We start from the raw sequence: 14008 nt of genomic DNA on the forward strand, positions 1-14008 counted from the left end.
GGGTGAATGAATAATCAAATTGCGGTATATCTGTACAATGGAATTCTACTCAGGAAAAAAAGACAAACTACTGCACTCAACACCCCAGATGAATCTCAGAAACATTTTACTCAGCAAAAGAAGCCAAACACTTAAAAGTGCATAACGATGACTCCAATTCTGTAACAGATAAAGTTAATTTATAGTGACAAAAAACAGTAAGTGGTTGTCTGGCCAGTGGTGATGGTGGGGAAATTGACCGAAAAGGAGGCCACAAGAACTTTAGGAGATCTTGGGAAAGTTCTGTATCTTGATTGTGGTGACAGTTACCCCTGTGTGTAAATTTGCTAAAACTTGTTAAGACATATACTTAAATCATTTAATGTATGCAAATTATACCTCAATAAATTAGAAAAAAATAGTGCCGTTAGATGGCAATTTCAAAATAAAAGCATTTGTATGATAAACAAAATGAAATCATGGAGTCCTTTCATATACCTGAGCCTGGCCCATGAGGTCCTTATCCTTTCTTTGCCAGAAAGCTGTGTCTTTGTCAGTATCTTATACTCTCACCAAAAAGGCTAAGTACTATGAAAGGTCTAAGATTTTATCCTATTGAAAACTGATAGGGTAGCCTGCCATAGCTTTATAGGTGCTGGCAGTAGACACAAGATTCCTGGTGCTATAGGCTAAGTGTTTGTGACTCCTTCCCCATGCCCCACCCCCCCAAATTCATTTTTTGAAGCCTGGACAAATTGTGATAGTATTGGGAATAGGGCCTTTGGAAAGTAATTAGGTCATGAGGGTGGAGACCTTGAGAATGGGATTAGTGTCCTTATAAAAGAGGCCCCAGAGAACTCCATTGCCCCTTTCATCATATCAGGATGCAGCAACCATCTATGAATCAGGGAGAGAGTCCTCATTTGATTCAGGGTATTTACTCCTCCAGCTCCCTCTCTGCAAGGTAACCTTGGACTGACCACGACCTCCACAAAGGCATAGATCTTGTCAGTCAGTCTTTTCTCTTAGTTACTCTCTTCGGGTTTCAATACTGGCTTCCTCCTCTTGCTAACTCATACCTAAGATTGGTAATTGTGGCTAGCTCTGGAATGCATTGCCACACCTTTTTATTTCCCTCAACCCTGCCTGCACCATATTATGTAGCTCATTTATTAACACTCTTTCAGTTACCTCATTTAAATATATTTTTTGTCCTGTTAAGTCTCTAAAACAATACAATATTGGACCTCAAGAGGTATTTTATAATAAACATGAGAAAAAATAGAAATATAAAATATCCCACTTAAATTTTTTATATGAAAATGCCATTTTAAAAGATAATTTGACAGCAACTATTTGGTATTTTATTGATTTCAACAAAATGTATTTAATTTCAATGGATCATGATACCTAAAATTGATGAAGTAATATTAGGCCAAAGGGAATTTGTTTGAAGGTCAGGAGACTGGTGATATATTATGGATGATGGAGGTTAGAGGGTAGGGATATTTTTATTATTCACCTTTATGTCATTAATAAATTAATAGCAAATCTATACATCAAAATTAAAGTGCTCAATTATAATATTACATAAGGCCTTAGATGACTCTCAAGAATTATTAGGGCATAAAGACTTAAAGATTCTGGAAACTAAAGGATGCCTATTCAAAACACTTTTAATTATTTTAATTATTAACAGTATAAGCATGAACAGTCTTAATACAAAATGGCATAAAGGATCCTGTCTAGTCAGAGGAAAGTTTTAATTGAATAGAAAAGGGTTAAAGTTGATATATTGTTTCATCTGGAAAACTCAATTACCAGAAAGTAGAAGAGCAAATTGATTAATAGATGACTCTAATAATGGTTTTATGCTTTGGTCACTACCAACAGGGTAAGGGGTGATGGAAATCCTACTAATTATATTTAGAACATCTAATAAACCTAGAGAATTTGGGATAATAAAAGCAGGTTTATTTTGATGTGGAGCTGGCATGTTACATTAGATTCTACCTCTTTTAATACTATCATTTAAAAGAAAATCTTTGGACAAAATGGAAAAGGCAATTCTTTTATCCTCTCTTTTTCTGCAAGTAATTACCTACAGAAAGAATATTATTGCCTGTTTAAGTATGTTTAGAAGATACAGAGCGGAATTGAATAAGTATGCACACAATTGAAACGCTGAGCTTTTCCCTTTGTGCAGAGTTCAAATAATTGATACAAGGATGAATTATCCAGATTGTGATCTCATTTCTGGACTTTGCTTTAGTAATTACAGATTAAAATTCAACCACTATTTATTGAACAGCAGCTGATTCTAAGGTCTTCCATATGCTGTCTCAGTTAATCTTCCTAACACTTTCATAGTGTAGGTGTCAATTGCATCTTACAGATGAGGAAACTCAAGTTCAGGGAGGTATTTATAACTTGCCATGGAGTTGGATTTGAACCCACACCCCCTTACTTTTAAGTCTGGCAATTTCCTCTAAACCAGGCAGACAAATAAAGAAATGAAACTTGAATGTAGTTGTCAAAGCTGCAAACTCCAGGTAAACACCAATAGGCCAGGAATGGGTTTGTTCCTCTGAGTTCTAACTAAAAATGCCTTGAACATTGCTGAGGAGCCATCAGGCACTCTCAGACAGAGAAGAGAATGTTTATATCAGAATCGCTTTGTTTTCTTCATCTATTACCTGTCACTTTCTCTGGTTTTTCTCTGGTTTTACCATTTTTACCTGATTTTTTTTGAGAAAGAATGGAAATACTATGACATTAAATGGCCATCAGTTAAAAAGTGACTCATGATTTATCTGAAGACCATAGAGAAGCTTTCCCGAAGACTACAGTTCCCTTAGACAATGTTAAAGATAAACATTTTATTTTACATATAGAAGATTAAAACTCTGAAAGGGAACAAACAATTTAAAATTCCAATGCCTGTGGAAAAAAAACAATGTATCCAAAGAGATAATTCTTCAGGCGTTTACTGTCTCTTATTCACAGAGAAAAGAATGCATACAACTGAAAATATGAGAAAACTGAAAGAATCAGGAGGTAGAGAAGGAGAGAACAGAATTGCTGTTGTCTGGAAAAGAGCAGATGGTTCTCAGTTGGTAAGAATACCAATCGTGCTCCAGTGGTGTGTGACTTAGTAGAACGAAAATAAATGACATATTGGTCCAAAGAGAAAACTGCAAATATAAGGTAGTCAGAGAAATGAAGAGCTATAGAATGTGTTCAAGGAAACATGATTTTCATTTGCATTTTCCTCTTGGTTTGATTTCTTCTTCAGTCTCCTGCACATTAAACAATGAAATGAGCTCCATTGAGACCCTCATTCAGTGACCCACCCAAAATCTATTTCAATAAGTGCCAGCAGAAACCAATCTGTACAAAAGTCCCCTACACCTCAGAAAGGTTCATGATGTTTCCCCCCATTTCCTATCCCACCTTCTCCTTGTCTTTCTCAGTCCATAAATTACCATGGCCTTCATCAGAAATAGTCTTGAGTGAAACCTATACTTTATTTTTTCCTCCAATAAGCTACTAGACTAAAACTCATATAAAGAAGGGTGAACTAATATTTCTGGATCAACCTATTCGAAAGATGGCAATTTCTTTGTTCATTCATTCCTCAATTGTTTAATCAGTGCCTCATCATTTCCAAACACTATGCCAGGTGCTGGGGGTTTTGAGGATCCAGCTTTTAACCTGATTGGGAAGATAAGACACACAACACACTGTAGTTAGGGTGCCTCACAAACATAGCACAAACATAGAAATTTAAAAACTTTATTTAAAATATGCCATTTCGTAGTGGAGAAAGGAAAGTCTCTTCGATAAATGGTGCTGGGAAAATTGGAAGGCCACCTGCAAAAGAATGAAACTAGACTGTTGTCTATCATCACACAGCAGAATTAACTCAGAATGGATTAAGGACCTGAATATAAGACCTGGAACAATAAAATGCATAGAAGAAAACATAGGAACTAAACTCAAGGACCTTGGACTTAAAGAGCATTTTATGAATTTGACCTCAAAGGCAAGAGAAGTAAAAGCAAAAAGAAACTGTTAGCAAGGTAAAGAGACAACCATCCAGATGGGAAAATTTATTTGCAAGCAACACCTCCGATAAGGGCCTAATATCCAAAAATACAAAGAACTCATACAACTCAATAACAACAACAACAAAAACAAACGATCTAGTCAAAAAATGGGCAGAGGACCTGAACAGACACTTCTCCCTAGAGGACATACATAGGGCTAACAAATATATGAAAAGATGCTCAACATCTCTAGCTATTAGGGAAATGCATAACAAAACCACAATGAGATACCATCTCACACCTATTAGAATAGCTATAATCAACAGGACAAGTAATAACAAATATTAGAGAGGATGCGGAGAAAAAGGAACCCTCATACACTGCTGGTGGGACTGCAAATTGGTACAGCCACTACGGAAAACAGTATGGAGGTTCCTCAAAACACTAAGAAATGATCTATCATATAATCCGGCAATCCGTCTTCTGGGTATTAACCCCAAAGACTTGAAAATCCATATCCGAAAAGATATTTGCACATTGATGTTCATAGCAGCATTATTCACGGTGGCCAGAACATGGAAGCAACCGAAGTGTCTGACAATAGATGATTGGCTAAAGAAGTTGCGGTGCATATATACAATGGAATATTGCTCAGCCATAAGAAGAGATGAAATACTGCCATTTGCAACAACATGAATGGACCTCAAGATAATCATGCTAAGTGAAATGAGCCAGACAGAAAAAGTTGAAAATCACATGATATCACTTGTATGTGGGATATAAATCTAAAAGCAACAAATGAACAAGAAAAACAAACAGAAACTCATGGACATGGACAATGGACTAGTGGTTACCAGAGGGTAGGGAGTGGAGGAGGAGGGGAGAGGTAGACGGGGTAAAGGGAGTTAAACAAAGGGTTTAGGGGGAGGGTGAAGTGGGTAAAGGGGATCAAATATATGGTATGAAGGAAACTGAACTTCAGGTGGTAATCACACAATAGTATAAAGAGATATCAAATTATAATGTACACCTGAAAATTATATAATTGTATTAACGAATGTTACCCCAATAAACTTAATAAAATAAAAAATAAAATAAAATACGCCATTTCGTGGTTTGATGGTGACATTTCTTGCAAATAAATGTGTTGTAAATCCAAAGTGGGCTCTGGCCACAGAGCATTACTTACAACCCTCCCCCATCTATAACTCTGAGGTTACTACTGCTGGGCAAACTAAGGGTTTTAGTGTGGAGTGGCTCCTTTATGGTGAAGAGAGGTTCTCTTTTCTTAAGCAGTTTCGATAAAACCCTTGATTCAGTAGTCATAGCCTCTTATTAAGTCCCTGTAAATGTAGTGAGCTCTTTATTTTCCTTAACTCTTTTGTGGGAGAAAACTCACACAAAATGAGAAAAAATACCTACAAGTATTTAACCCTAAATGTAGTCTAATTTGTATCATGTCTGTGTCAGAGGAGTTACCGTAGGAGATATACAAGAATAAGGTCACTTTTCCCTTTTATTAAACTGCAGCTGGCCTGAAAATGGCAACTCCTGAGCTCAGAGGAGAAAGGTTTTCTTTCTTTCCCTAAATAGTTACTCCTTCTGTTAAGCTTTCAAAGTGTAGGATAGAGTCCACTGCTACCAGCACTACTCCTGTTTCCAGTGTTGGCTGTGCTTTCCTGGAGGGATGAGCACTGGTTGGTGCAGAGTGGGGAGGACAGCGGGAAGGAGGCAGGAGGGGAGAGTCTCATTCAGCTTTTCCTTCATGAACCTTCCTCCTGATGCCGAAATGGCAGGCATGGCAAATAGGGGTATTCCCCTGCCTCTTCTCCACCCTTTCATTCTGCAATCTCTGCCTTGCAGAAAGTCAGAGAAGGTCACCAAGCCTATAATCCATCATGGCATTGTGACAGAATACCCTCAACCCTGCTGAAGGAAGACACCAGGTCATTAAGGGCTTTCAACACAGAGAAGGAGGAACCAGATTATATATGAACCAGATTACTTCTTCCTTGGTCATTAGGGATATTGATGTTGAAATGGATTTCCTAGTTGTTGCAGGATTGTCTTGCCTGGACACCTTGAAGAAGAGAAGCACTACCACTGTGTCTAATACTAGAGGGGAGAGAAGAACTTGCCAGTGAACAGCATAGCCCCCACATTTTCTTCCAGCTTTAGATTGCTATTAAATTCTATTAAATATTGTTAACAGGTACTTTTGAAAAGGTATTAGATATGAAGTGAAACAAACTGCTCATCATTTACCTTCACCTAGATCACCTTTGTATATACATCAGTTGTTAATGAGAAATAACAAAATTAATTGAAACTGTCTACTGAAGAAAAATTGCTACCTACCTTCCTGCTCCCTGCAGGCTTCCATAAGTAGGAGAATCAGTTACCAGAAAGCCTGCTGGGTAAAATAAAGTTAAGGAACAAAAACAAGAGGAAATGATCCTTAAGTCAGTGACCCCATATTTTCCCCTTCTAAAAGACCACAACCACATTCAACATTTCTATCAACTTAAGTGAAAATGTGAATTGGGTCCCTAGTTCTCATTGATTAATCACACCGAGAGACAAATCAGCCAAGAAAACAATTGAATTAAAAGGCTTCTTTATTTGCTGAACAAGATAAAACCTAGCAACCGTCCTTTAACAGACAGTTATGACTCAGTTGTGAACACTCAGCACAAAAGGATACTGAGACTCCACAGAGAAGTGACAGCTATCACTATTATTGTTAGCACTATTAGTTTCTATTATTACCACACTTTATAAAAAGCTCATGAAAAAAAATAGATATTCCACAGTACAATTTATCTTGAGAACTTAAAATATAGTTAGAGAAAAAGAAAATCAGGTTTCCATGATTGCATTCTAATTAATGTTTAATATATTCTGCTAACTTAATTTTTTGGCTTATGACTAAAACTAAGAGACTAAAAGAACTTTTACATTTTCAAAAGAAGAAAGGAGCATCTTTATAAAACTATAAACATGCTACAGCAAAATAAATACTATTCTGGTTGATAATTATCACATAATACAGTAACTTTCAATTAACTTGGTCACAGTTTCATTAAAACCTAAGTTTTATTTGATCAACTCTCCAGGAAGCTAGCAATTTGCATTTGCAGTGTGCTTAGACTGCAAATTTTGTTCACCTCCAGGTAATTTAATAATAATTGCTTGCAACTAGTCACCGATAGTCACAAAATTTATCACCTCACTATAGGATGACCTCTGCTGGAATCTCCTTAGGTTTCTTTAAGTTGCTTTATTCATGAGGCACTCTTGTTTCAGAAGGCTAAGTTCAGCAACCTGTCTTTAGATAGCTCATAAGTTAGTGGCACTACAAGGAGTTATTACTTTGCAGTATACATATGGACTGAATGTACCAGAAAAGTAAACAAACAGACAAATGAAAAGCAAGATAATGTCCTTTCTCTTCCGAAGTCTATGATCTGGTTTGGGAAGGTATGTTTATATTGTATCCCCTCACAAGGGCCTCCTGGACAGTCTCTACTCCCATCTAGCCTCTAGGCTCTTCCTCTAGCCTCTGCTCCCTACTACAGATCCACGTGGCACTCTTTCCTCAGATCAATCTTCTTAAGGCCGCTCTAATCCTCTCACTCTCCTCAGGATAGCCGAGTCCAAATTCTCAACCTTCAGAATCTATACAGTGTGATCCCAATTACATAAATCTGTTCTCCAGCCTCACCTTCAATAACCCGTGATGATGCTGGTTCCAGTCTTTGTCCCCACCTGAGCCATCATCTCCTTTGTTTATCCAATGCTCTGCCTGTACCTCAAGTTCAAGTTCTCCACAAAACTCATCAGAACATCCTAGCCCTCAACTTTCTCTCCCTTTCCCATTCATGGAACTTTCTGCTTTGGCAAAGATGTTATTTGCAATCAATCTGCCAAATTAAATCATTGACAGAGGCCAGGATTTACACTTTCTTGATATCCCCAGGTTCTATGCCAGCACTATTTTTTCCATACTTAGTAGTCCTCAACAAATGTTAGAAAGTCATTATGGACTATGATAAAAATGGCAAATAACTGATGACATAAGGCCTTAAGATATTCCTAATATGTCGATGTGTACAATCATTATATTTTAAATTTACTTACGTCATGCTTCTCCCACCTACATTATATTTTCTTTGAGACTCTAGATCATGTCCTCTTCTTTCTTGTTTTAGTTCAAATTTTTAGCACAGCAAATGCTAGAGATTTATTAAATAGTTGCTGGTTTAATTTAATTAATTTGGTATAGCTGACACGAATATCTACAAAATGCAATACAAATATCTGTGCCACTGCTAAAGACTATAAATTAATTACTATTCTTCAACAATGTTAATAGACTGTCCTTGTATTGACATTTCACTTTTCAGCCTAATGGGTTATTTATTTAATTAATAGCTATTTGCCCATTAGAACCCATTAGCATACCAAAATTGTTTTTTTCTGAGACTTGCCAAAAAGAATAAATTAGATATGTGTTTACTTTATGACTCTTAATTGTATTACTTAAGATATATTACATCTCTTTGAAGAGCTAGGCATCCTAATTAAGGTAACAAATTAAGTATACAAAACATGAGATTTATAACTCTTGTAACAGCAAGCATATTATATGAATTGACTAATGTTTTAAATCTTTTCTGAAGTAAATCAAGACAAAATTAATCAATTTGATTCTATAAGATCGTGCTAGATAATAAATATACAAATGCATGAAGACGTACTTGGGTTGATGTTAGTTGCATTTCTAGGAGTTTTTATGATTTAGTTTCAGGTTGCATCTGTTTCTTGAAGTGTTTGTGGTTTGTTGCTTCTGGTACATCAGAAGAATGCGGCTTTGGTTAAGGAGGCTTTATGTCATTTAGCTGTAATAAAGTTTAATACTGGAATTATCTTGGCTTCTACACCCTACAAACAGTCCATTCTCTATTGAGATGATAGCCTGCTAAGAAAAAAGAAAGCTAAATAGCAGCAGGTGAAATAAATCAATGTTCAAGCCTACCTAGTAAGCAAATGAACCAAGCCATTGCCTTGCATTTGGGAAGATGGAGCTGAAAATGGCTGCTCTGAGACAAAGTGAAGAGTCTGATGTCATTTTCCCTATTTCTTGGAATTCATATGCTAAAAGACTTCACTTTATCTTAAAGCAAATAATGTAGATAAACATGAACAAAGGAGACCATGTTCTTGTTTTTATGTGATACTTAAATATAATCCAGTCAGGTCTCTCTCCACTCTTGTTTCACTTAGGATCAGATCGTGTAATGAAATTATTGAATTATTAAAGAAGCACTTCTCACCATCCCATCAGTCACTGTTTAGGGATTTATATCTCACAAACAAAATCAATAGTCTCGTGAGGACATTGCTGCTTGTATTACAGAGCAGCACCATCTGTCAACACTGTAACTTGGGAATATATATGACATGCTATGGAAGTCTCTCATATGCAGAGACCTTAAAAATATTTCTGTGAGTGCCTCTTAACTACACCAACTTTGACACATTTAACAGTCCAAGAAAAAGGCATAGTTAACGAAACTCACTGTAGCATTCTCAGCGGTCAAAGCCATCATGTATGCAGAGTATTTCTACCATCTGGGTCAGGCGAACATAGGAAAGGCCAGTGTGGAAAGACCACAGGACTGAATTCTGCAAAGGGCCAACCCCTACTCCTCTACTCACCCACACAAGGCATGCATGCACACATGTGTGCACACACATGTTCTGTGTGCACTCAAGGCTATAAATCAAAGGTACAGGAGTATATAATGATATTGCTCAACACCAGATGTTTTCTTACTCCATACCCAAAATCGTGAAGAGCTGTATCTTCCTCAGAGGATGAAGAGAATGTGCCTCAGATAACAGAGTTTTTGCCACAGAAGTCATGTGCAAAATAGAAGCCAATTCTGACTGTAGAATTTCTCAAAATGGTAAAGATAATCTCCAACGAGGTTTTCAAGAGCCACTTGATAAGTTGCTGAAATTCTACAATGTCATTCAAGTTGAGAGTATCATAGCAGATATTTCTGTGTTGTAATGTGGAATCCACTTTTCAGTGTAATGTTTTCCACTTTTCAACTCAAGGTGGTTGAATGGGTGCCACTGACTGAATGTTTGTTTCCCCCCAAATTCATATGCTGAAACCTAATCCCTAATGTGATGATATTTGGAGGCAGGGCCTTTGGGAGATGATTAGGTCCTGAAGATGGAGCCTCATAATAGGGATTGGTACCTTATAAAAGAGGCCCCAGAGAGTTCCCTTGTCCCTTCCACCACGTGAGGACACAGCAAAAAGATGGCCATCTGTAAACCAGGAAGTAAGTTCTCACCAGACACTGAATCTGTAGATACCTTGATCTTGGACTTCCCAATTTCCAGAACTGTGAAAGATAAATTTTATTGTTTATATGGTATTCTGTTATACCAGTTCAAATGAATTAAGACAAAGGGATTCTTATAAGGACATCAGATATATTAGATTACGGCCCCACCCTAATGGCTTACATTTTAACTTAATCACCACTTTAAAGACCTTATCTCTAAATACAGTTCCATTCTGGGGGTTGGGATTCAACATATGAATTTACGGGGACACTATTCAGTCTATAATATAATGTTTATAAGGTACTTATTACATATGAGATTCTTTCCCCTTCCTTCTATTTTTACAAATTAGGATTGGCCTAGATTAGCAGACCTCAAAGTGCAGCCATGGATCCCCAAGAGTCAATAAGCTTCTTTCAGGGAATTTGTGAGATCAAAACTTTTTTCACAATAATACTAACACTGAGATGTTCTTAGCCTTTTTTCAGTGTTGACTATTGCACTGACAGTGGGTAAAACCATTAGCCCCTTATCATGAATCAAGGCAATGACAACAACAAACTTTACTTGTAATCATTGTAGAATAAGACATCAACTGAAGCAAGAACATTGAAAGAAAGGATTAGAAATTCACCAACAAAGCTTAAAATGCTTGGCAATCAAAATTCTAATGTAAATGGCATGCAGCACAGGGAAAGCACTTATAGAATTGTTCTCTGCCTAAGGATGGAGCTTTCAGCCCTCCTCTGATCGGGGCACTCCATGAAAGCTTCTTCATCCATCTTGTATACCCTGCTCACTGGAAGAAAAGGAGCATTGGCTTTACTTTGATTCAGATTTATTATGGCTAGATATGAAATTGCTTCATTACTGATGAACTTGAAGGAGATTCTAGGATAAAACCTATGTGTTAAAAGCCATTTGATGTACTTTCAGCCACACCTCCTAAGTGGTCAACCAAAACACAACATGGACAAAGTAGTCATCCTCCTCCTATATAGAGCAGACTGCTGAACCATGGTCAATCAATAGCACATTACAGGAACAAGCAGAAAGGGGCCAAAGAGGTTCAAAGAGGAGGTGTTAGGTCGTTTATTTATTTTTTTGTGATGTCGGTATTAGCTCTTACAGACATATTTGTTAGAGCAAGTTGGGTGTGGTTGGTTTTGCAGTGCTTAGTGGTAATAAGATTCTGTTTGAGTTACACGGGTCTCTATTTATAATTATGATTTTTTTAAAACCAAACTGCATGTCATAGAGCAGAAATAAATTTTTGCAAACTCATTAATTAGGGCAATATGTTAGGACAATTGGTTTATATTGCACTAGTTATAGAAATTATTTATTAAAATTTAGGTTTCCTGTTTATTAGGATCATTAGTAGGAATTAACATCCTTGCTTTTACGGGACACCACTCTGTCACAGAGCACCAGACCCAGGGTCCTGTATAAGCTCACTCATGCGCTGGCTCTATGATCACTGACTTTGAGATCACATCTGGATTCAGATTTTGGCTCTTTCCTCTCTTTTCTGCGTGAGCATGAGCAAATTACTCACCTGCTCTGAGCTTCTACTCCCACCTCCATAAAATGAGGGTAACAATATGTACTTCAAAGATTTTATGATAACTAAATAGCAATGTGTGTTAGTTTGCTAGGACTGTCATAACAAAATATCACAGACTGGATAGCTTAAATGACAGAAATTTATTTTCTCAGCCTTCGGGAGGCTGGAAGTCCCAAGATTAAGGAGCCCCCGAGGCCTCTCTCCTTCCTTGCAGATGGCTGCCTTCTCATTACCTTTTCACGTGGTCATCTCCCTGTGCACAGGCAGATTCCTGGTGCCCCAAGGTATAGTACGCAGTATACATACTGCTAATCATACATGAGATGATTATAATAGGGGCACAGAAAAATATTTTTAAAAGTTTGTATTTATAAATTTGTTTTAATATTGTATGGCAAATGATACTGACTTACCACTTTTCATAGTTTTATAAAGGTTTCCACTTTTCATACACTTATTTATATTTAAAAAATCAATTTAGCAGAAACATGGTAAAAATGGTGATGGTTTTATGTGAATGACTGAAGTGTGGGAAACCCTGCTTTCCAGATTACATTTTTAAAAGCATATATTGCAAAGCCTTCTTTTTATTAATTCGAGTCTTCTCAACAGTTTTATATGTTATCGATTATCATGAAGAATAGAATTTACTTAGATAACAAATTATTGTCCTTCACATTCAGACCACAAAGTTCTATTTGAGGTTTGGATAATTGATTTGGTTTAGCTATTGATAACAACAGTTTGAGGTCTCCATTTCATTCTGGGTTTTGTTGGCATAGTTCTGGTTATACAACAAGTAACATTACTTGGTGAAATAGAAAACATTACTCACCAGTCCTTTGACTTTAATCTCATCTTCAATCTATACTCTGCATCAAGCTCTGGGCTTCATTTGAAGCAGGAAACATCCCAAACTCATGCTGTGTGATCATTGACTAATACTTCTGTTCATTTTCTAACTCCATGGAAAGAGGCTTAGAAGCCAGTCTTAAGAAATAGGATGGTCTAGGGAGCAGAGTGTTGAAGCCAGCATTAGGAGACCTGGGTTTTTATCCTGATATTGAACCAATTTTGTCCCAAGGTCCTAGGCAAGTACCTTAATCTCTCCAGACCTGGCTTTCCTTCTCTACAAAACAAGGAGTTGAGCTAAATGACCTTCTAGTTTGAATAGCCAGGATCAGAAGACTAGAAACAAATTCTGGAGGATCATTTGTCTAAGGTACTCTGAAGGGATGGAAACAACCAGCCCACGTGAACTATCACTCAGGCTGCTAAATGCCAGGCTCTGCCTTTATGGACATGGACTTCATTTCCATTTAAACTATGTTATTTTTTCTTAATCTATGACTCTTCAATGGCACCAAAACTTAATATGATTAAAGAAGGGGGCGGACACATCAGATGGGTGACAAGGCATGCCTGCCTGAGCCCCAGGAACTGTGAATTCTAATCTCGGCTCTGCTGCTGTCTCAGGACACATCATGTACCCTTCTAAAACCTAGACAGCTTCCGGACAACAGCATTAGCCTATCTCACAGGATTGTTGTGAGAAATAATTTTTAAAAATAGCAATGTAAAAGAGTTTGCAAAATGAAGTGCTAAACTGAAACTTGAACAACATGCTGAGTATTCTTATCCCATCCAGCTAATAAATATAAATTTGCATTAGTTGCAAAATCCTTACGAATATAACCACTTAATCAAGACAACACCAGTGGCCTGGCAAATTGGCATGAAGCCACAGGCCTGAGACCTGGAAGAAATTAAACTGGCGCTTAATAGAAATTGGACTATGAGCAAGAAGATTTCTGGAAATTCAAAATTAAACCCACAAAGCTAGAACCACATTATACATCTCAGGGCTAGGTGTATGTAAATGGTTATGTCCACATTGTTACACATATTATTCATACTATAGAAAATATGAAGAGTTAACAAAAATGTTTTTTAAGGAGCCCACAGAATTTTAACATCTATATGCAAGATTGACATGTAAAGTGTGCTTTATACTAGACTTAAAAGTATTCACAAATTTAAAAAAGTT

Source organism: Pteropus vampyrus, unplaced genomic scaffold (assembly GCF_000151845.1).
Source record: "Pteropus vampyrus isolate Shadow unplaced genomic scaffold, Pvam_2.0 Scaffold133, whole genome shotgun sequence".
Taxonomy (NCBI): Eukaryota; Metazoa; Chordata; class Mammalia; order Chiroptera; family Pteropodidae; genus Pteropus; species Pteropus vampyrus.